The 21,971-nt window shown below is 42.0% G+C and overlaps 1 protein-coding gene across 4 annotated transcripts in view; it reads right to left on the bottom strand.

The window, feature by feature from the left end:
* The window catches only part of LNX2 (ligand of numb-protein X 2), a 90,810-nt gene that overhangs the window by 52,913 nt on the left and 15,926 nt on the right, over positions 1-21,971 (bottom strand). For 2 of the 4 annotated variants that reach the window (XM_074958885.1, XM_074958858.1), the window contains exon 2: positions 1,426-1,517. The gene's annotated coding sequence lies outside the window, so the exon portion shown is untranslated. Of the gene's footprint in view, positions 1-1,425; positions 1,518-4,730; positions 4,819-11,826; positions 11,848-21,971 lie in introns of those variants that run through there. The other 2 variants (XM_074958867.1, XM_074958875.1) reach the window with 2 other exon arrangements.

Here is a 21,971-nt window from a genome sequence, read left to right on the forward strand (position 1 = left end):
GGGCTCTGGGCTGGGGGAGCAGGCTCTGGGGTGGGGCCGGCAATGAGGTGTTGTTGTAGCCGTGTCGGTCCTTAGGATATTAGAGAGTCCAGGTGGATAAGGTAATATCTGTTATTGGACCAACTTCTGTTGGTGAGAGAGACAAGCTTTTCAGCTACATAGAGTTCTTCTCCAAACCTGAAGAAGAGCTCTGTGTAGCTCAAAAGCCTGTCTCTTTCACCAGCAGAAGTTGGTCCAATAAAAAAATATTACCTCACCCACCCTGGTTCATGCACGCAACAGATATGGACAAGTACTTCATCCCACGACTAAATATGGAAAAAAATCTAACTGGGAAAAATCAAGGCGCTCTAATTTGGATTACAGCTGCAGAGTTAGCAAACGAGGGATGTATCATGCTATGATAACATTTACATTGAATGTCAGCCAAAATAGACAGAAGCCAAGATGTTAAAAAATGGATCCCTAAGGTTAGGAGCCTGAAACCATGTTTAAGATCCTAAATAAATTGCTGGATTTTCAAAAGTGCCGAGGTCCCTGCAGCTCCCTTTTACTTCACTGGGAACTGCTGGCTCCTCAGCACTTGAAAAATCAGGCCACTTATTTAAAAAGCCTAACTTCATGCATGCATATTTGAAATTCTTGGTCAATGCTCCAACGACAGAGAAAGAATGCGTGAAGACAGTCAATAATATGGGGAAGCAGTCAGCCCTTTCCTCCTTCCTCCTATAGTCTTCTAGGCATTCTTAAATTTGGCACTGCAGATTCTAACAAGGATACTTTGGACTATACTCCCCCTATGCTATTTGCCTAGCTCCTAAGGGCTATGTCACAACTTCCAGACCTACTTTGGGTACTCATGGTTATGGTCCTGAAGCATGGTACTACAGGATGCAACACTTCTGAAAGCAGTTCTTTAAGAAATTACATTCTAGCATTGGAAATAACCTGCCTATGTGCACGTAAGACACACAGGGTTGGAAATTCAAACTTTTCTTGACAGGGTAGGTTGGCATAAAGATAAAATTCTAACTCATACTTCTTTCTAAAGTCTATAGAATTTTCTCCCCATCCCAAGCTAAATGTTCCAAAATCTTTTTGTAACAAATAAGATACCTACACAAAGTAATATTTTGCATGTCTATCAAGATCTCAGTGTGAATGCAGTGCAGATTAGAAATGGGAATGGAGCTTTTCAGCAGTAGATTACTTTTTCAAAAATCCAGATCTGGTAGTGATTCAGGGTTGCCACCATCTCACAGAAACTCAGTACCTTGTGTGACATGAGTCTCACTCCAGTCCCCAAAGGACAAGTGGAGCCTTTCCACACAATTCACCCACAAATGACAGCCTCGCTAGCAAAAAAAAAAAAAAAAAAGCCACATAGTAACTGGTTATGGAAAATTAACTACTTTCAATTCTCACCCTTCTAGGTGGCCTCTTCCTGGTCAGATTTAAGGCATGTTGGCAGGCAGTATGAGGAAATCTGCATTGCTGCTGCCCAAACTGTTCCTGTTCTGTGAAGAGACAGAGAACTTCAGTCTCATAGGCTGTCAGTCATCAGCTTTATAATAATTAATTTGCAGGTAGAACTTTGTTAACCCAGAGTTAAGGTTCAGCAGAAATAACACTAACCTTTTGGAAAATGTTCTTAAAGGATTGTCACACTTTTAAAAGTAAAAAACAAAAAACCCTGAATTTTAGTAGCTCTGGAAACCAAAAATTAACATTGCACTTTAAAATTAACCATCTAAGAACTAGAGATGTAAAACCCACCTTTGTCCATCAAGAATACACAATTTCATTTAATCAGTAACATAACTAAGAACACTTTGTGGCAGAATACCTTACTATCACTTGTAGTGTATTAGAAGACATTAAAAAAAAAAAAAAGGGTCAGAGAACCAGCCCTCTCTCTAAGGACTATTCAGCTAAGGCAGCGTGAAGAAAACTTACTCCACCTGTGGTTAGGAAAAAAAATCCAGGGATTCTGAAAAGGACTTTAGTTGAATGATCTTGGGTCTTGTCTACAGACTAGAAACACTCTACAACAGAAGAATAGTGTACTGTACTAAAAAGCCCCTTCTAGCCAAGCCACTTCCATTTCCGAGCTTCAAAACTGAGAACATCGGAAACACACAGACTTGCGGGCTATCTACACAGACCAGTTTAACTAAAGGGCATGATTTTAAAGCACTGCAAAATCCTGTGTAGACACTTATTTTGAAGAATTTCATCTCAGTTTAGCTTAAGTCAATCCGTTTCTGACTTAAGATAAAAGGAAATAAAGCATTATTAAAATATAATTGTCTATACATGATTTTGCATTGGTTTCACTAAAGCTTTTTTAAAAAATGATCTAAGTTAAACAAGTGCAACTTTCTCATGTAGACCAATTAATAGAGTCAGTATTTTTTTCATTCTTAATTTGAGTATGATATGATCTGTGAGATTGTTACAGTTCAAGGCCTGATCTCACAGTTTTTCTGTGTTGGGACTCCTGGACTTCAAATGGGAGTTTTGTATGGAAAAGGCAACAGGATAGAGAATTAACATGATGGCTCAAATACATTTCACTTGGGCTATCTTTTGGAGACCATAAATGTGATGATTTCACTATAAAGTATTGTTCCACATGAATTATTAATATGATTATTGTTGCATCACATTAAGTTTAATAAACAAATGATGCTAATTGTAAAGCTCCCAGACACACTCTTGGCCATTTTATTTTTCTGTAGTTTCTTCCATGTCAAAATGCTCCTTAGTTTAGTGATAGTTAAAACAATGGAAAACCACTGAACAAGGACTAGACTGAATGCAAGCCTGGGCAGTTGCAGGGGCCAAGGGGTTTCCCACAGGTCTGATAAACGCAGGGGCAAGGGATTGATTGGATCACAGGTGTGTGTATGTGAGACAGAAGCACCAGAAACACCTCAGAATGACAGGTTTCAGAGTAGCAGCTGATGAAGTGAGCTGTAGCTCACGAAAGCTTATGCTCAAATAAATTTGTTAGTCTCTAGGGTGCCACAACTACTTCTTTTCTTTTTACCTCAGAATGAGACAGAGAAGGCAATAAGGAAGCCTCAGAGGAGCACTTGCAGCATGTCCCTGAGAAAAAGCTAAGAGAGCTTTGGAGAAGAGTGCTATCTGGACAGAAGTTTGGAACTGGGAGCAAAGAAACTGTATCCAGTTTGATTTCTACTTTGTCCAGGAAAACAGTACTTTATTTTATTTGTAAATAAAACAGGATTGCATCAAAGAAATACCTGACTCCATCATCAAGTTCTCTGCTTAACAGAAATAACCCACAAAAGTTTTGTGATAAAACTCCAAATTTTGGCTGCTTGCATCAAAAGGAGTAACAGTATTATCTTCTGCAAGGACCTCCATTTGAAAATATCAAATATGACTGCTTCAAAATACAAAGCTAGGAGATATTGAATGGGTAATTTTTACTAGCAGGAAGTTCTGTAAGATGAACAGAATTAGAAAAAAGAAAACTAAATAATAGAGGAATGCAGTTTTGTTTCAAAATGTCTTGATTTACTTTTCTTTTTAATTTAGTAGTGCATCATTTTGAGTGAAGTTTTTAGGAGGTGATTCTTCACATCCAATTTTTGTACTTATTTTGCAATGGACAGAAAGCAAATGAAATCAAAACCTTTCTTCATAAAGTAGCTCAAATTACTAAATTAAAGTTTAACAATATTTCTATGCTGGCTACCGTGAAACCTTATGGATAACTGTATAGCTATTACTGTATGTATCCTAGGAGACCAAAGCGATCTTATGTTTAAAGACTTAATTCCCTACCCGAGTCCTAATACAAATCACATGGATCTATAAATAAAACAAGTAGTCTTGACAAAGGAGAAAGTTGACTTTTTATTTTGGGCCAGAATGTATGTTAACCTTCACTTATGGCTTATTATAAGCATATAGTTTCCTATTGCATATTACCGTCCTTCCCTCCCCGTGTCCCCCACTCTTTTCTTACTACAAGGTGCTAGAAATCTCTTTTTGGCTTCCTAAATGTGTGTGTGTGTGTATATATATATATATATATACACATACACACACACACACACACACACACACACATACATACACACACAGTTCTTTTTAAAGAAACTTGGATTTTTCAAACCAGAGTGGCTAGAATTCTCTGATCTTAAAAATATATCTTGTGAAAATTACCAAAACGGTCTCCTGTTCTTACAATCTAAATTCAGATTACTGACCAAACTGTCCAGCAAGATTAACCTGTAAAATACAACAACACGAAGAACCTAATAATTTAGGAAGGCATCTTCAAAAATACACATTTTTTCAAAATGAAATAAAAGGGCATAAAACAGCTACTTTGAGACAGATCAGATTTGTGTAGATTTTACATCTTGTCTGAATATTTTGTGCATTTGAAACATGCAGCATTTGAAAATATTTCCTGTAATTCTTGTTTGTCAGGCACATCACTGGTTCTAACATAGATTATCTAATTGTAAGTCTAACCTCTGAAGCACAATTTCTTCAAAAATGCAGAACAGAACATAGGAAACACCCAGGTAGGATTTCTTACAAATCCTCTGCAGACAGAGAGGCAGACAGCAGAGAGGATGTATTGCAAAACCTGTGAACATAAAGCATGCCAGTACCCTTCCTTAATCTTTTTTAGTCACATATTTTTACCCTTTCATTTCAGAATTTTGACAGAAGTATAAACATACCTGCACAATATGAAGGAAAAGAAGAACATACATTGTTGTTCCCAATGGAGAAAGAGGATATCACATGACGACAGTGAACTTCAAGGGAAAAGGTTGTCAGCATGCTGGTACAAGTGAATACACCAGTGGGTAATTAAAATAGGACCAGCCCCCTCTGTAACTACTGGAGTGTAACACAGGCTTTGATTTATTTAAAGCACGTGAACACATCTGATCTCATAACGCTGTATGATGCTAGTCCAGCCTCAATAGCTAGAGTTCCAATAAACTAGAGTGGCACCTGCCAATTGTTAAAGGATCTGTATTTAATATGTCTTTTTTCAAAAAATAAATCAGATGCTAAAATTAGCTTCAAGCAGAAACTTGGCCTACAAGTTCTCATGAACATGTAATGAAATAGCATCATGATATGTAATGTGCAGCATTTTAAAGACACATCAAGAGCATGTATGTATCACAGATAGCAAGAACAATGCCATAATACCTCATGCATATTAGCTGTAAATCACGGACAGCATATTTCTGAGCCACTGTATTACATGCTGTCCTAGTGTGTTAACAATATTATGTAAAGCATAGTGTGATGGAGTATACAAACTCCACACTGGGCTGGAAAGGGTTAAAGGACAGTACTGGGCCCTGGTAGTCCCACCCCGCTGCAGGGCCCAGGTAGCCCCTCCCCCCTGCAGAACATGCTGCAACTGGAGACAGGGTTGAAAATGGAGCAATCCAGCACAGTAAGGGAGTCTGAGGATAGTGTGAAGGCTCCTGACAAAGGGGCCGCAGAAGCCTTCCTGAAGAAACAGCACTGTATGCTGAGCCCAGTTAGGGCTCACGGTTTGGTTTCTTTTTCATTGTCTTTTTTTCCCTTATCCGGGACCAGAAGCTGAAGGAGGAAAGCGGCAGCAGGAAGTGACCAGGGAGGATAGATCAGAGGGCCCCTTTGGAGGCCAAACACTGCTGATCCTCCTATGGTCACAACCCTTTAGAGGGGGCAGGCCCGGGCTCCCTTACCACAGCTCCGAAGGCTGGGTGTGCATTAACCACTAGGCCATCCAGTCCATCAAGGACTCAATTATACCTGGCCTGACAAAATAATGGTACAAGAACATTTAATGTCTGTTTTCCTTCTCTGCACCCTTTTTTATTTTAAAAAAAAAAACCCTATTATTAAAACAGGAGATTAAACACAAAAGTGATATTAAAATTCTCCCACAACTTTGCGTAGGTGATGAAAATATCTCAGGGCAGTTTGATCTTATGTATCATTTGTGTTATAACATCTAGTCACAATGGAAGAATTCAGCATGGAAAGCCAGCCTTACACCTGAAAATTACTCTGCTTTTGTTGCTTCAGTATCTCTCACAGAAGTCTGTTTTGTATTTTTAACACTAGATATATTGCATACTAGCACAGCTATTAACTACAAACTATTACCTCCTACTACATCAGCCACTATTTTTATAATGCTGAATATTTCATTCTTGAACTTCAATATCCCCTCTTTTCCAGTTTAATATATCACAATTATAATAAACACTGTGCTGTACATAGAAAAAATGTATAATAAATGCAATAGGCATCTAAAGATGACATTTACTATCTCCTTTAAAGATACATGCTTATTTCTGATTCTTTAGTTCACTTTATTAACAAATGCCAAACAGCAGAAAATATGCTCTGCTTCTAAAGGGCTCAAATTCAGCCTCTTGGGGTTGCTTCTACAGACTTTTGGGGACACTCAGGAGCACAGTCTTGTCTCTATGCTGAGGGGGTACTTCCCTCTCAACAGCTGTCATGTAAGGATTAAAGCAACACAAAAGTGGTTCCCCCTTTTCCTTCCAGCTTGACAAAGGCTCATAGGAATGACACTGGAGAGGTGTCATAACCAAGGGTGCTGGTTCCTTCCTGGCTAGTAAAAAGGAGCTACACGGTCCAGATACAATATCTCCCTGGCTGAGTTCTGCAGCCGTCAAAGTTAAATACAAGGGCTTGTTGGGCTGAGAGTGTCATCCCTGCACTCCCACAAGATAATAGAAGGGACATGGAAGGTGTTAAGGAGACTTTGTCCTTCAATTAGTGATGACGGTCTTACATACAATGGTGCATCTTATATATATATATACACACATGGTATCTTCCCCAAAGAGCTTACCTTCTCCAAAGCAATTGGGAGTGGAAGCTCCCTTGACGTATCAAGGGTGAAACAGGAAAGCTCCCTCTGCTATAAATGAAGGGAGGAGGTAGACAGCTAGGGCTTTCTTTCTTCTACTCTTTTCTGCCCTTCGATAGGGGTGTACACAGAGGTGACTCCGTGACCTAGCACTGCAATAATTTCTGTAGGCTACCCAGCCACACTAGAGGGTTTAAAGAGAAGGAGAGAAAAGAAAGACGGATCCAGAACAGGGAGCGCTAATGTATGGAAGAACGTAGCTGTTTTTTACTACTTCCCCTTTCCAGAACATCATACACATCCCATATAAGCCACTTTGTAGGATCTTAAATAGAAATACTTAACTCATTTTACAATTCCTCAACCTTTTTCTTTATATGGGAAAAGCTTCCTTTCAACTTCTGCAATCTTTATGAAAGCTGAAAAGAATCAGCCTTTAGCAAGCTAAGAAAACAAAGCAAAATACATACAAGGCAATCCCTCCTTTTTCTACCTTTGGATTTTTCTGTGGTAAAAACTGTGGTTCTTCCATTGATATTCCTTCTTGCATTCACAAAACTCAAATAACTTTGTGCTCCTACTCTCAGCTATCAAAGTCAATTTGGCCGAACATGAAACAGAACATCATCTCAATTTATAAGCCATCCATCTCCCTCTCTAACAGCCTCATACAAAACATTCATTTATACCTGCTATGGGGCATGCATAATTTAAAACTGAATGGGAACTTCAGGCACAACAGTCTCCACTGAAAAGTTGTTGACTGGACTAAAAGCATTTCCTTACAGACACATAGATACCAAGATAAGCCTCTGTGGCTTGTCACTGTAGTCACATAGAATATCAGGGTTGGAAGGGACCTCAGGAGGTCATCTAGTCCAACCCCCTGCTCAAAGCAGGACCAATCCCCAATTTTCTCCCCAGATCCCTAAATGGCCCCCTCAAGGATTGAACTCACAACCCTGGGTTTAGCAGGCCAATGCTCAAACCACTGAGCTATCCCTCCCCCCATTGCTATGCCAGGACATCTACTGCCACTTTCTAAAGGAATGCCTAGGGATCTCTGGTCCCACCTGTCCTCTTCTATCAGCCACCCTGGGATGATATAAACATTTTTACATATAATTAGCTCTCTGCCCATCCACTGTAGGTCAGCCATTTCCAAATACAAATGGTAACATTAACTACTGTTTCCAGCAGTGTCTCTACTAAACTAGGTCTCTACTTAAAATAATTAATTAGTGTGTAATGTTTTATATGTAACAATTCCTGATCTAATAGTGAAATCTTTACTTACAGGCATCTGCTATTTATGTTTACTGATACCAAAAGTTAACAAAATCTCAGTCCTTGTGTCCTTTTCTTTCATATTAACTCACTGTGTTGTGGGCCGTTATCCAGAGTCCTGCACTTACCCAGCTGTATTAACTGCATTGCAATAAACCTACTAAGACAACAAGAACGGTAATCATTTTTTAAAATTGTGAATTTTTCCCCCATTGTGAAATGTTATGGTTTATTTGCCCATTTCTTGCAACATTTACAAGAGTTTAAAGTGCATTGGCTACGAATGCCTAATGGAGGATTGCACAGATCCATACATTTTAAGGCGAGATGAGACCACTAACTGAACTTCTACATAACACAAACCAAAAGTAATTCCTGTAAGTAGAGGAAATTATTCTTGTAAGAATGTAAGGGAATACTACTGAGCCCAATAATTTGTGGCTAAACCTCTTTCAGAAAGGCACTGAATTTAAAGACTATGTAGATAAAGAGATGCTGAATGTACTACTTGCTCTGGTAACCTCTTCCAGTGGTAAAATTACCGGACTTTTAAAAGTTGGATCTTGTTTCCAATTCGATCTTAAACTTCTAGCCACTGGATCTTATGCCTTTGTCTACTAGTTTAAGTAAGTTTGGTATCAGGTATCTTCTCCCTGTGTAGGTACTTACTGACCAATCAAGTCAGATCTTAACTGTCTCTCTGGAAAAAGGAAGAAATAACTCTTTAAGTCTGTAATTGTAAGACAGGTTTTCCAGACCACAAATCATTTTTGTAGCTCTTTTCTGAACCTCCTCTAGCTTTCCCCGACATCTTTTTAAAGCATTAACACCAGAACTGGACACTGCATTCCAGTAGTTGTCTCATCGATGTCATATACAGAAGTAATACCATCTCTCTACTCCTCTTCAATATTCCCCTGCTTCTATATCCAAGGAGTGTGTTAGACCTTTTTGCCACAGAACTGCACTGGAAGCTCATGTTCAGTTGACTACTTATAATGACCCCTAAGTACTTTCAGAGTCCCTGATTTCCAGGATACATCCTGTAATAATGGCCTACAATCCTTGTTCCTAAATGTACACCCTTGCATTTGTCCATATTAAAACACATGCTGTTTAACTGCATGCAGCTTACCAAATTATTCAGATTGTTCTGGTTAGTGACTTGTCCCCATTATTTATCCATTGGGAACATCAAGAAACTCTGCCTAAGTGAATGGACACAGGAGGTCTCAAACACTGATCATGGAGATTAGCCTCACTAGAAAAATGGCCTGGGTGAATTCCTTTTCTGCCGGGTGTTTCTACAAGGCATCTCAGTCTATGAATATCATCTACCAAGGCTATATAAAGTACATCACTCCAGTACTTGTCCACTTTGGTCTTTTAGCCTTGGTCTCTCCCTGTCTCTTCCATTTCCTCCATCTTCTACTTTTATGTAACCTCCTGTTATTCCTTTAAGCAACCTGCCAAACAGCAATAATGAACATAGAGTGATCATGTACCACACTGTCTATTCAGTTAATGCCAGCTATCTTTCATAAGTACATGACATTCTTTACCTTTCCAGTGTAACAAGTGAATTTTGATGGAAAATCAATTATCCTTGTGGCACATGAACTCAATTAGTTTCTTATAATTTTGCTTTTAGGAGAAGAAAATAATGTCAGTTATCAAAATGGAAAAACTAGGCAATATTTACTCAATTTTAAATAATTCTCCACAAATTTAATATTACTAAAATCTTCAAGATGCAGAGCAGTAAAACTTTGAGGCTTGTTTATGAACAATCAAAATTCTGTTGTGAGTAGAAAATTAGACTATATTAAAGACTGATCAAAAACGTTTTTCAAGCTTCTTCCACACTTCAATAGCTTCAGCAATTTAATGTGAATTCCACTGTACAGAAACAAGTATCATTGCCAGTAGCTTAAATATGTGAAGTAATTCTTCTGCACACCAGTTCAAACTAATATTTGTTACCTTCTGGCAAACAGTCAATATCCTGTCTATACTCTTCAGAGATTTTCATGAACTTGGGTTTCTCCCAAACAAACGTCTAGGCAAATTCCAAAGGTATTCAACCTTACTTTATGAGGATGACAAAACAACAGCCACCTTCCCAGCTGCTAAATACAAACAGAAAGTGGTTGCTTCAAAACAATTTAAATCATATAGGTAATGTAATCTCTGACATACCTTCTGTCTCAGCTTACTGACAGAAAGACTGAACCATGTACCAAACAGCCATTTTTTACCACATAAAAAGATTTTTCAACCTCACTGGCTGCACTGTCACAAAACTAATCACACGGCACTTATATTCTCTCTCTCATGCACCTTTTGATGCTATCATTAGCAAATCTAATAAAATATTCAGATCAATAGGTAGGTAGGGTGACCGGGTGACCAGGTATCCGGTTTTCGACCGGAACACCCGGTCAAAAAGAGACCCCAGTGGCTCCAGTCAGAACCACCGACCAGGCCATTAAAGGTCCGGTCAGCAGTGCTGCGGCACTAAGGCAGGCTAGTCCCCACCTGTCCTGGCACAGCACTGTGCTCCGAAAGCAGCCAGCAGGTCCGGCTCCTAGGTGTGGGGGCCATGGGCGCGAAGCCTCCTGCCCCCCCTGCCTACTAGTGTTGGACCTGTTGGCCACTTCCAGGGCACGCATAACGCGGTGTCAGGACAGGCAGGCAGCCTGCCTTAGCCCTGCTGTGCTGCTGACTGGGAGCCACCCAAGGTAAGCCCCAAACCCGTGCCCCACCCCAGTGCCCCAGTCCTGAGACCCCCCCAGCCAGAGACCCCCTCCTGCACCCCAAAGCCCTCATCCCTGGCCCCACCCCAGAGTCTGCACCCCAAGCCCAGAGCCTGTACCCCCTCCTGCACCCCAAACCCCTGCCCCAGCCCTGAGCCCCCCCAAACCTGAAGCCCCCTCCTGCACCCCAAACCCTTCATCCCTGGTCTCAGCCCAGAGCCCATCCCCCTCACACACCCCTGCACCCCAACCCCCTGTCTCAACCCACACCCCTCCTGCATGCCAAATTCCTTGGCCCCACCCCCCTACCCCAGATCTCACACCCCCAGCCGGAACCCTCACCCCCACTGGTACCCCAAGACCCTGCCCCACCCCAGTAAAAGTGAGGGAGGGAGGGGGAAATGTAGTGAGCAGGGGGCAGGGCCTTGTGGAAGAGGCAGGGCCAGGGTGTTCGGTTTTGTGCCATTAGAAAGTTGGCAACCCTGCTTGGAAGGATTAAATTTTTATTCGTGTATGTCCATAAATGTTGCATTCACCATATCCACACACACTGATTAAAAAAATATTTCTATCAATAATCAAAATTTATAGATAGCCAAAGTAAGACAAATGCTGCTTGAAAACTTAAGAGTTTGATTTAAGGATATTTATTTTGTATGTTTTGAGGTGCAATGTTGACAATTTTGTGTTTTAATGCTTATAAAGCTTTAACTTCTTGAACCTCAGTTTCTAATGTCATTAAATAATTATTGTCTGGTCCTGTTCCTGCCCCCTCAATTTCCCACAGTTGTGAAAATTTAAATAAAAAAAAATAAGGAAAAAATGCTTAAAAATAATCAATATTATCCAAAATTACAAAAAAATTTGAATTTGCCATACCTATGAATAGGGTTAACCAGAGATATCATGATGTCCTAACAACGCTCTCAGCACTTCTTGTAGTACACATGATAGATTCCCTGTGAACATCACATTGTCCATCCATACTCATATACCTGCACTCATGGGATAGTTTCTGAAAATGACCTTAACACTTCATCATCCAGGATACATCCAGCCACTGCAAACCCTGATGGAGGAGTATAGTTTGGTTGAAACATTTCCATTTTCTTTATCTATGGATGTTAAATAGACTGCAAGGGAATGTCACCCAGAGGCTACGTCTATCGAGCTATTTTAAAAACAAGCAATACAATTCTTCTTAGGGATGGGCATTTTCTAGAGAACTAAGACTCTCCTCAGAGGTCTTGTTGCAAAGTCCCAAACAAACAACAGTCTTGTAATCAAGTCCAAACACAAACAAAATGCCCCCAGGGTTTCTTCCTCCAAAAGGTTCTTGCTGAGTTTTCAGTCTCTCTAGAGATCAGAAGTTTGTGGGGTACTCTAACCAAGTAGAGTTCTGACTGTGTCCGGTACAAAGAATATCAGCAGCTCCAGTCACAGTTCTGTGGGAAGGAGGTGGTTTAACTCCTATATCCTTCCCCAGCATGATCCAATAGGAAGGCCAGAAAAAGTCACAGCAATTCTGGGGCTACATTTCCGAGGATTCTCTCTCACTGGCCAGAGAAAGAAGAGGATTGCCCTGCCAACACTTCAAGGTTCCAGATGTGAGGCTTCCACAGAGTTAGCTGCGTACATCTTCCTCAAATCACAAAATGCAATTACAGGACCACCCACTTCCTCTCTCTATTGTTGTTTCCTAAATCTGTGTTTGCAGAACCTCCCACCCTCTCCCCGCCCCGGAATATGGTAGACTCCCCTCCACAGTCTTAAAGGACCCTCTGTAGCAATACTGATTGCTAGTATAACAATGCAATTGCTAGTATAACAATGCAAGTATTTAAATACTTATTTTGAATGTGAGCTTTTGTTGTTCCCACAATAGACATGAACAAAGACTGACTTGTCTCAGAGTAGCAGCCGTGTTAGTCTGTATTCGCAAAAAGAAAAGGAGTACTAGTGGCACCTTAGAGACTAACCAATTTATTTGAGCATAAGCTTTCATGAGCTACAGCTCACTTCATCGGATGCATTCAGTGGAAAATACAGTGAGGAGATTTATACACACACAGAACATGAAAAAGTGGGTGTTATCATACTCACTGTAAGGAGAGTGATCACTTAAGATGAGCTATTACCAGCAGGAGAGCAGGGGGGAGAAAACCTTTTGTAGTGATAATCAAGGTGGGCCATTTCCAGCAGTTAACAGGAACGTCCGAGGAGCAGTGGGGGTCGGGGGAAATAAACATAGGGAAATAGTTTTACTTTGTGTAATGACACATCCACTCCGAGTCTCTATTCAAGCCTAAATTAATTGTATCCAGTTTGCAAATTAATTCCAATTCAGCAGTCTCTCGTTGGAGTCTGTTTTTGAAGTCTTTTTGTTCTAATATTGCGACCTTTAGGTCTGAAATCGAGTGACCAGAGAGATTGAAGTGTTCTCTGACTGGTTTATGAATGTTATAATTCTTGACATCTGATTTGTGTCCATTTATTCTTTTACGTAGAGACTGTCCAGTTTGACCAATGTACCTGGCAGAGGGGCATTGCTGGCACATGATGGCATATATCACATTGGTAGATGTGCAGGTGAACAAGCCACTGATAGTGTGGCTGATGTGATTACTCCCTATGATGGTGTCCCCTGAATAGATATGTGAACACAGATGGCAACGGGCTTTGTTGCAAGGATAGGTTCCTGGGTTAGTGGTTCTGTTGTGTGGTGTGTGGTTGCTGGTGACTATTTGCTTCAGGTTGGGGGGCTGTCTGTAGGCAAGGACTGGCCTGTCTCCCAAGATTTGTGAGAGTGATGGGTCATCCTTCAGGATAGGTTGTAGATCCTTGATGATGCGTTGGAGAGGTTTTAGTTGGGGGCTGAAAGTGATGGCTAGTGGCGTTCTGTTATTATCTTTGTTGGGCCTGTCCTGTAGTAGGTGACTTCTGGGTACTCTTCTGGCTCTGTCAATTTGTCTCTTCACTTCAGCAGGTGAGTATTGTAGTTGTAAGAATGCTTGATAGAGATCTCGTAGGTGTTTGTCTCTGTCTGAGGGGTTGGAGCAAATGGGGTTGTATTGTAGAGCTTGGCTGTAGACGATGGATCGTGTGGTGTGGTCTGGGTGAAAGCTGGAGGCATGAAGGTAGGCATAGCGGTCAGTAGGTTTCCGGTATAGGGTGGTGTTTATGTGACCATCGCTTATTAGCACCGTAGTGTCCAGGAAGTGGATCTTGTGTGGACTGGTCCAGGCTGAGGTTGATGGTGGGATGGAAACTTTTTTGAAATCATGGTGGAATTCCTCAAAGGCTTCTTTTCCATGGGTCCAGATGATGAAGATGTCATCAATGTAGCACAAGTAGAGTAGGGGCATTAGGGGACGAGAGCTGAGGAAGCGTTGTTCTAAGTCAGCCATAAAAATGTCGGCATACTGTGGGGCCATGCGGGTACCCATAGCAGTGCCGCTGATTTGAAGGTATACATTGTCCCCAAATGTGAAATAGTTATGGGTGAGGACAAAGTCACAAAGTTCAGCCATCAGGTTTGCTGTGACATTACCATGGATACTGTTCCTGACAGCTTGTAGTCCATCTTTGTGTGGAATGTTGGTGTAGAGGGCTTCTACATCCATAGTGGCTAGGATGGTGTTTTCAGGAAGATCACCGATGGATTCTAGTTTCCTCAGGAAGTCAGTGGTGTCTCGAAGATAGCTGGGAGTGCTGGTAGCGTAGGGCCTGAGGAGGGAGTCTACATAGCCAGACAATCCTGATGTCAGGGTGCCAATGCCTGAGATGATGGGGTGTCCAGGATTTCCAGGTTTATGGATCTTGGGTAGCAGATAGAATGCCCCAGGTGGGGTTCCAGGGGTGTGTCTGTGCGGATTTGTTCTTGTGCTTTTTCAGGGAGCTTCTTGAGCAAATGCTGTAGTTTCTTTTGGTAACCCTCAGTGGGATCAGAGGGTAATGGCTTGTAGAAAGTGGTGTTGGAGAGCTGCCTAGCAGCCTCTTGTTCATATTCCGACCTATTCATGATGATGACAGCACCTCCTTTGTCAGCCTTTTTGATTATGATGTCAGAGTTGTTTCCGAGGCTGTGGATGGCATTGTGTTCTGCATGGCTGAGGTTATGGGGCAAGTGATGCTGCTTTTCCACAATTTCAGCCCGTGCACGTCGGCGGAAGCACTCTATGTAGAAGTCCAGTCTGTTGTTTCGACCTTCAGGGGGAGTACTTGTAAAAATACTGACTTGTATTTTTTTACATAGATGAACATTTTAAATATTCAGCTTCTTAGTTGAAAAAAATCTCTATGTGAAATCTGAAATTCTACTAAATCAGTAAATTAAAGTCCAAAATATCTACTTTAACAATTACTTCAAAATTAGACTAAATCGTTTTTTATTTATGTTTCTGATTAATCTTTTAAAAACTTTTTTTTAAATAAGTTTGTATTTAATTATACTGTATTATAGTATTTTAAACCCCTTCATTTAAAATATTCCTTTACCTTATTTTTGTCCAGGATGGTACTTTTGCCTGTGACACCCAGTCCGATAAAACCTGGGCCTTAATCCTTCAAACACCTAGGAGTATGCTTAATTTTACTATGAGGAGTAGTCCCATTAAAATCAGTTAATGTTACATCTTTAAAATCAATGGGACTTTAAAAATCAGAATAGTAAAGTCAAGTATGTGCCTAATTGTTTACAGGATTGAGGACCTGAGGAGCAAAAAACATAAAAAAACAAAGACCACACCCTAGCTAGGGCCCTGATCCTCCCACTGTGCTTCATGTGGATGGACTGCTATGCCTGCACAGAACCTCAATGAAATAAAATCGGTGAAGTTAAAACACATGGAAGCAGTCCTTCCATGTGTTTTACTGAGGCTAATTCCCGCATTGCCTATTTTGCTATGGAATTTAGATTCTGATGATGTAAAAGAATCTGGAAGGGCAGACCTCTTACACCTGTGTGGAGTCCATTTGATGCCTATGTGTATCCAGTTATAATCCACAGAAATTCTTTACTAAATCAACTCCAGAAAGCTTTTGGTGAATACCTCTAATGGCCAGAGATGGGGCATGAGATTGGGAGGGCTCTGACTTACTACAGAGAACTCCTTCCCAGGTGTCTGCTGGTGGATCTCACCCACACATCCAGGGTCTAACTCAGGGGTGGGCAAACTTTTTGGCCCGAGGGCCGCATCAGGTTTCAGAAATTGTATTGAGGACCTGTTAGGGGAGGCTGTGCCTCCCCAAACAGCCAGGCATGGCCCAGCCCCCGCCCCTTATTTCCTCCCCCTCCTGCTCCTCGCCCCCCTGTCCTCGCCCCCCCCTGTCCTCCTCCCCACCCCCGGGACTCCTGCCCCATCCACCCGCCCCTGCTCTCTGTCCCCTGACCGCCCCCAGAACCCCCACCCCTGACTTCCCCCCCTCAACCCCTGCCCCATCCAACCATCCCTTCTCCCTGACTGCCCGTCGCCGCCCCATCCAACCCCCTCTCCTTCCTGACTGCCCCCCCGGGACCCCTGCCCCCATTCAATGCCCCCATTCCCTGCCCCCTGACTCCCCCACCCCTATCCACACCCCCACCCCCTGACCACCACGCCCGAACTCCCTTTCCCTCTTTCCAACCCTCCCCCGGTCCCGCCCCCTTACCGCACTGCCTGCCTGGTCAGGCCGGGCTCTGCAACTGCGCTGCCCCAGGAGCTCACAGCTCCACTGCCCAGAGCATTGTGCTGGCGACGCAGTGAGCTGAGGCTGTGTGGGAGGGACTGGGGGCTAGCCTCATGGACCAGGCCCTCAGGGGCTGGGCAGGAGGGTCCCGCGGGCCGGATGTGGCCTGCAGGCCGTAGTTTGCCCACTTTTGGTCTAACTGGTCACCATATTGGGGTTGGGAAGGAATTTCCCCCAAGGTCTGATTGGCTGAGACCCTGGGGTGGTTTTACCTTCCTCTGCAGCGTGGGGCACGGGTCAGCTGCTGGTTTGAACTATAGTAAATTGTGGAGTCTCTTTAACTTGGAAGTCTTTAAATCAAGATTTGAGGACTTCAGTAACTCAGCCAGAAGTTATGGGTCTAGTTCAGGAATGGATGGGTCAGGTTCTGTGACCTGCAATGTGCAGAAGGTCAGATTAGATTAGCATGATTAGGGCCCTACCAAATTCACAGCCATAAAAAAGCATCAAAAAAAGACCATGAAATCTGGTCTCCCTCTGTGAAATCTCATCTTTTAAGTGCTTTTACCTTATGCTATACAGATTTCATGGGGGAGACCAGTGTTTCTCAAATTGGAGATCCTGACCCAAAAGGGAGTTGCAGGGGAGTCACAAAGTTATTTTAGGGGGTCGCGGTATTGCCACCCTTACTTCTGCACTGTCTTCAGAGCTGGGTGGCTGGAGAGGGGTGGCTGCTGACTGAGGGCCCAGCTCTGAAGGCAGCAGCGCAGAAGGAAGGGTGGCAATACCATACCAGGCCATCCTTACTTCTGTGCTGCTGCTGCTGGCAGTGGCTCTGCCTTCAGAGCTGGGCTCCTGGTCAGCAGCCATTGCTCTCTGGCCACCCAGCTCTGAAGGTACCGCCGCCATCAGCAGCAACGCAGAAGAAAGGGCAGCAGTATCACAACCCCCCTACAATAACCTTGCAACCCCCTACCCCACAACTTCTTTTTGGGTCAGGACCTGTACAATTACAACATTGTGAAATTACTGGTGATGACTATCCTTGTATCTAGTTGCTTGCCTGCATTAAAATAAACTAAAAATAGATACAAAAAGAGTCCTGTGGCACCTTATAGACTAACAGACGTATTGGAGCATAAGCTTTCTATTAAGATGTAGTCCACACTACAGACACTGAGAAACTGTAGGCCACCAGGTTATGACTGCTGAAAAATGTCTCTTGCCAAAATAAGGAAGCAACCTATTTTCCCCAGGTGGCTCCCAGCGCTATGGGTCCAGTTGTGCTGTCAGTGAAATCAGTTGGAGCTTTACTAGCCACTTTACTTAGGAAGACTGGACCCTATATTTTAAATGATGTAAAAGGCACCAGATATTATAATCCATAGGCACATGAATAAATCATTCACACAAGAATTGGTGAATGGATGTCAGCAAAATGTTGACTGTGCTGTTGAAAGGGAAGTACAGTTAAAAATGCATTTTACAACATCTTAACAGTCACTCGTGCCAAATTTTCTTGAGTTAAATTTTATTTTTCAGAACTACAAAGAATCCCCTGCACTGATGTGTGTTCAAAATGAATTATATAAAAAAACTGCTTATTAGTGGAGAAAAAACCTATATATTTGTAATCTTTCCCCCCACTTGTATTCATGTTTATGCTTTATTAAATTTTAGTATTACCACTCTGCATGACTACATTTCTTAAAAAAGATATCTTTCCTTCTCAAAATTAATTTGCAGTTTAGCTGTTCTTCCCTGTTACAAAATTACGTAGTGGCATGAACTAAAAGTTCAGATCACTTCGTTTTCATTATCATCACAAGCAACCTAAGAAATGTTGCCATCAATAGTAAATTCACATGAAGCTGCATTCCGATGGCATGTTTTGTGCATAGTAATCAATTCATAACGCAATCTAATGTTTAAAATTCAGTTTATTCTTCACTCTGCTAAATTGACTCTAATTTATTACATTTTCTGGTACATTTGATTTTGGATATTATGACATCCTGGTTCATGCCACTAGAGAGGAAACAAAATAGCCGGGATGCCTGAGGACAGATGAGAATATAATATCAACAGCCTGGAAAATCAAGAATATCGCTGTCTGTTTCTGTTCCTATATAGGTCTTTTCACCATTAATGCTAAAATATTAACATTTATTACTACAGAAATTACCATACAGCCATACCCTTGAAGGCCATTAAGAAGCTGCATCTGGTGCAGAATGTGCCAGCTCAGCCACTTAATAAGGAGTACATTTGACTGTAAGCTTTTGAGGCAGTGCAAAGCAGAATGGGACCCCCATCCCAGGGCCTTTAAGCGTTACTGTAATACAAATAATAAATAAACCACCATCACAAGGGCTCATACAGTCTGCAATGGCTTCCTATATGCTTCTGGGTCCAATGCAAGGTATTAACATTGACTTTTAAAGCCCTACATGGTTTAGGACCTTGCTACTTGACACAATCCCTCTTCTCCAGCACCCCTGCAATACCTGAGCTGGAGCTAGAAAGCCCCACATTGTGTTTTTTGTGGCTATTGGCAGTGTTTTCAGTAGAGGGCCTTCAACTCTGGACTACACTTCCCCCACTTGCTTGGAAATTAAGTACATTAACCTTCAGGCACAGCATCAAACCCATCTGTTTACTCAGGCTTTTGCCAGAAAAACAGGATATCGTTACTTCAACTTGTCATCAGAAGAGATGTCTAATTTGCTTATCTTTGTTATATTACATTTTGTATTTAAATTTATATATATGCTGTAGAACACTGGGATAAGGACTTTTTTTTTTAAATAAAAACATTACGAAAGCTGGTAGTGACTGCAATATTTAGCTTGCCAGACATTTCCCATTATAAAAGATCCTTGCAACCATTGTAAAGTATTAAACCCTTCCATTGTTTGTACTGTCCCCTGAAATTCCACTCAGGATTGTGGAAACAAAAATTATGAAAAACTGCTATTTCTCTTCTCCCATTTGTGCTACTCAGGAAAATTTGGGCAATGTGCCAAAATAACTGAGAATGAACATTCTACGGTCAGGCACACAAAACTGCCACAGCACAGCATGTTCCACCCCTCCAATTCCCCCCACTGTACTGGGAACACCTAGGACCTGCCAGAGCAGCTGTAATGGAGTCGAAGTCAGGCTGGGCTTGACTTCCCCCAACCACTCCTACCCCCCCGGTCCCAACACATAGGCCCAGTAGCCCATTTCTCCCCTTGGGATAAAAGCTTCCTTCTGCTGCCATCTAATCCTCAAGCAGTACTGCAAGTTTGGAGGTCAAACCTTGCTGAAGGTACCTCATGGGAGGGGGATTGTTATAGCTGGACATAAGGTAAAAAACATTCATTTAACAGCAAGATTTTGATCATCAGCCGTCATTAATTCTCCTGGTACTTATTGCAGGAGTCCAGATGTCAACCCCAGTATTCTAAATTCTTATTAAGTTGATTACATTCTGCCAACTTAAATTCTTCCCTGAAGTTTCAACAGGCTATGGTATTCTTTGCCATCTCCTTTTCTGAACTCTTTGTGAGCTGCTGCATTCCTCCCCAGCCATGTCTGCATTTCAGTTGTGGGTACATAGAAGTGCCCATAGTCGGTGCACCTTAGCCCTTGTGACCGCAGTATGTCAGAGATGCATAATTTATTTATGCTGAACAGCTCTGCAGAAGGACATCAGAAAAACTGAGGAATCATCTCCTGTACCTCACAGATTGCAGAAGGAACCACCTTCAACAAGAAATTGTCGCATATTTCCACATACTGGAAGGAAAAAAAAAAATCTGGAAACCTACCTGGAGATCATATAAGCAACCCAAAACAACTATAAAAAAAAAAAAACCTGATGACAGCCATCCAACAAAAACAAAAAATGGAACCAATTACATCTCCACAACCCACAGAACACCACTTCTAAAAGAAACCATGATACCAGGGCCCACTACATGGACACTACATGATATCTCAACAGCATCATCTTATCAAAGCTATCCCTAACTGGAGCTGAATTATCTGTACTTTCCAAGGAACTGAACTTCTGCCCTGTCATAGAACCTGACACCATATTAACATTTGAAGAACTAGACGAATTCTTTCGCAGACTCCTTATAGAATTCTTTCACAACAAAGATGACACCAGCTACAACTACCACGTCCCCACTAACAGTCACAAGAAAAAAGAATCATCTGACTGGACATCCCACAGTGGACAAAACCACACACTTGATCATTACAATGACTGCTTCAGGGAAAAAAAATTGACTGTGAAATCCTTAACAAACATCACATCCACCACAATCTCTCTACTGCCAAGAAGACAGCTATACAGTCCCTGAAATCCAAGCACCAGATAGCGATCAAACCAACAGACAAAGAGGGTGCTATCTTGATCTTCAACTATGATGCCTACGTCAAACAAGGCCAACCGACAATTCTCCGACACCATATACTATAAAGAATTCAAAGAAGACACCACCCCACAACACAATTTACCCAGCAATTTAAGGATATCATCAAATTCTTTCCCAGACAACTCCAAAAGAAACTCTACAACCTCATCCCCCACCAACCTGCCCCAGGGACATTTTACATGCTTCCCAAGATACACAAACAAGGGAGCCCAGGCACACTCATCAAAGCTGGCCATGGCACTCTTATTCAAGGAATATTGGGAATCACAGCAACCATCCCCAAACCACTCACCATACAAGGTACCAGCTTCCTCCAGGACACAACTGACTTCCTCCAGAAACTCCACAACATTAATCACCTCCCTCAGAGCACCATCTTTGCCACCCTCGATGTCATCTCCCCATACACCAACATCCCTTCTAATGTGGCATTGCTGCCTGCCTCAGAGATCTACAGGACAAAAGACAACACACAGATATCCTTCCCAAACACATCGCCAAATTCATCCATTTCATCCTCACCCGTAACAACTTTACGTTCAACAACAAACACATTTTGTCCAAACCATGGGAACAGTGATGAGCACTACGATGGCTCCCTAAAATGCCTCTTCTTGGGTTACCGCAAGGAAGAATTTCTGGACAAATGCAACACGGAACCAATGATATATCTGAGTTACATGGACAGATGACCTAAACTCCCTCAGGTTTCCACCACAACTTCAACAACCACCACGCATCCAGCAAACTCTCTCTGGAACACACCCATACCAGCATCAACTTCCTGGACCATGGTCAGCTTCAATAATGGAAACCTACAGACAACTATATACAAGAAACTGCCGAAACACCACACTTACCTTCACAAATCCAGTAACCACCCCAGCAAAAAAATCTGTTACCTACAGCCTGGCACTTAGACACCAC

This window comes from Natator depressus, chromosome 1, assembly GCF_965152275.1.
Source record: "Natator depressus isolate rNatDep1 chromosome 1, rNatDep2.hap1, whole genome shotgun sequence".
Lineage (NCBI taxonomy): Eukaryota > Metazoa > Chordata > Testudines > Cheloniidae > Natator > Natator depressus.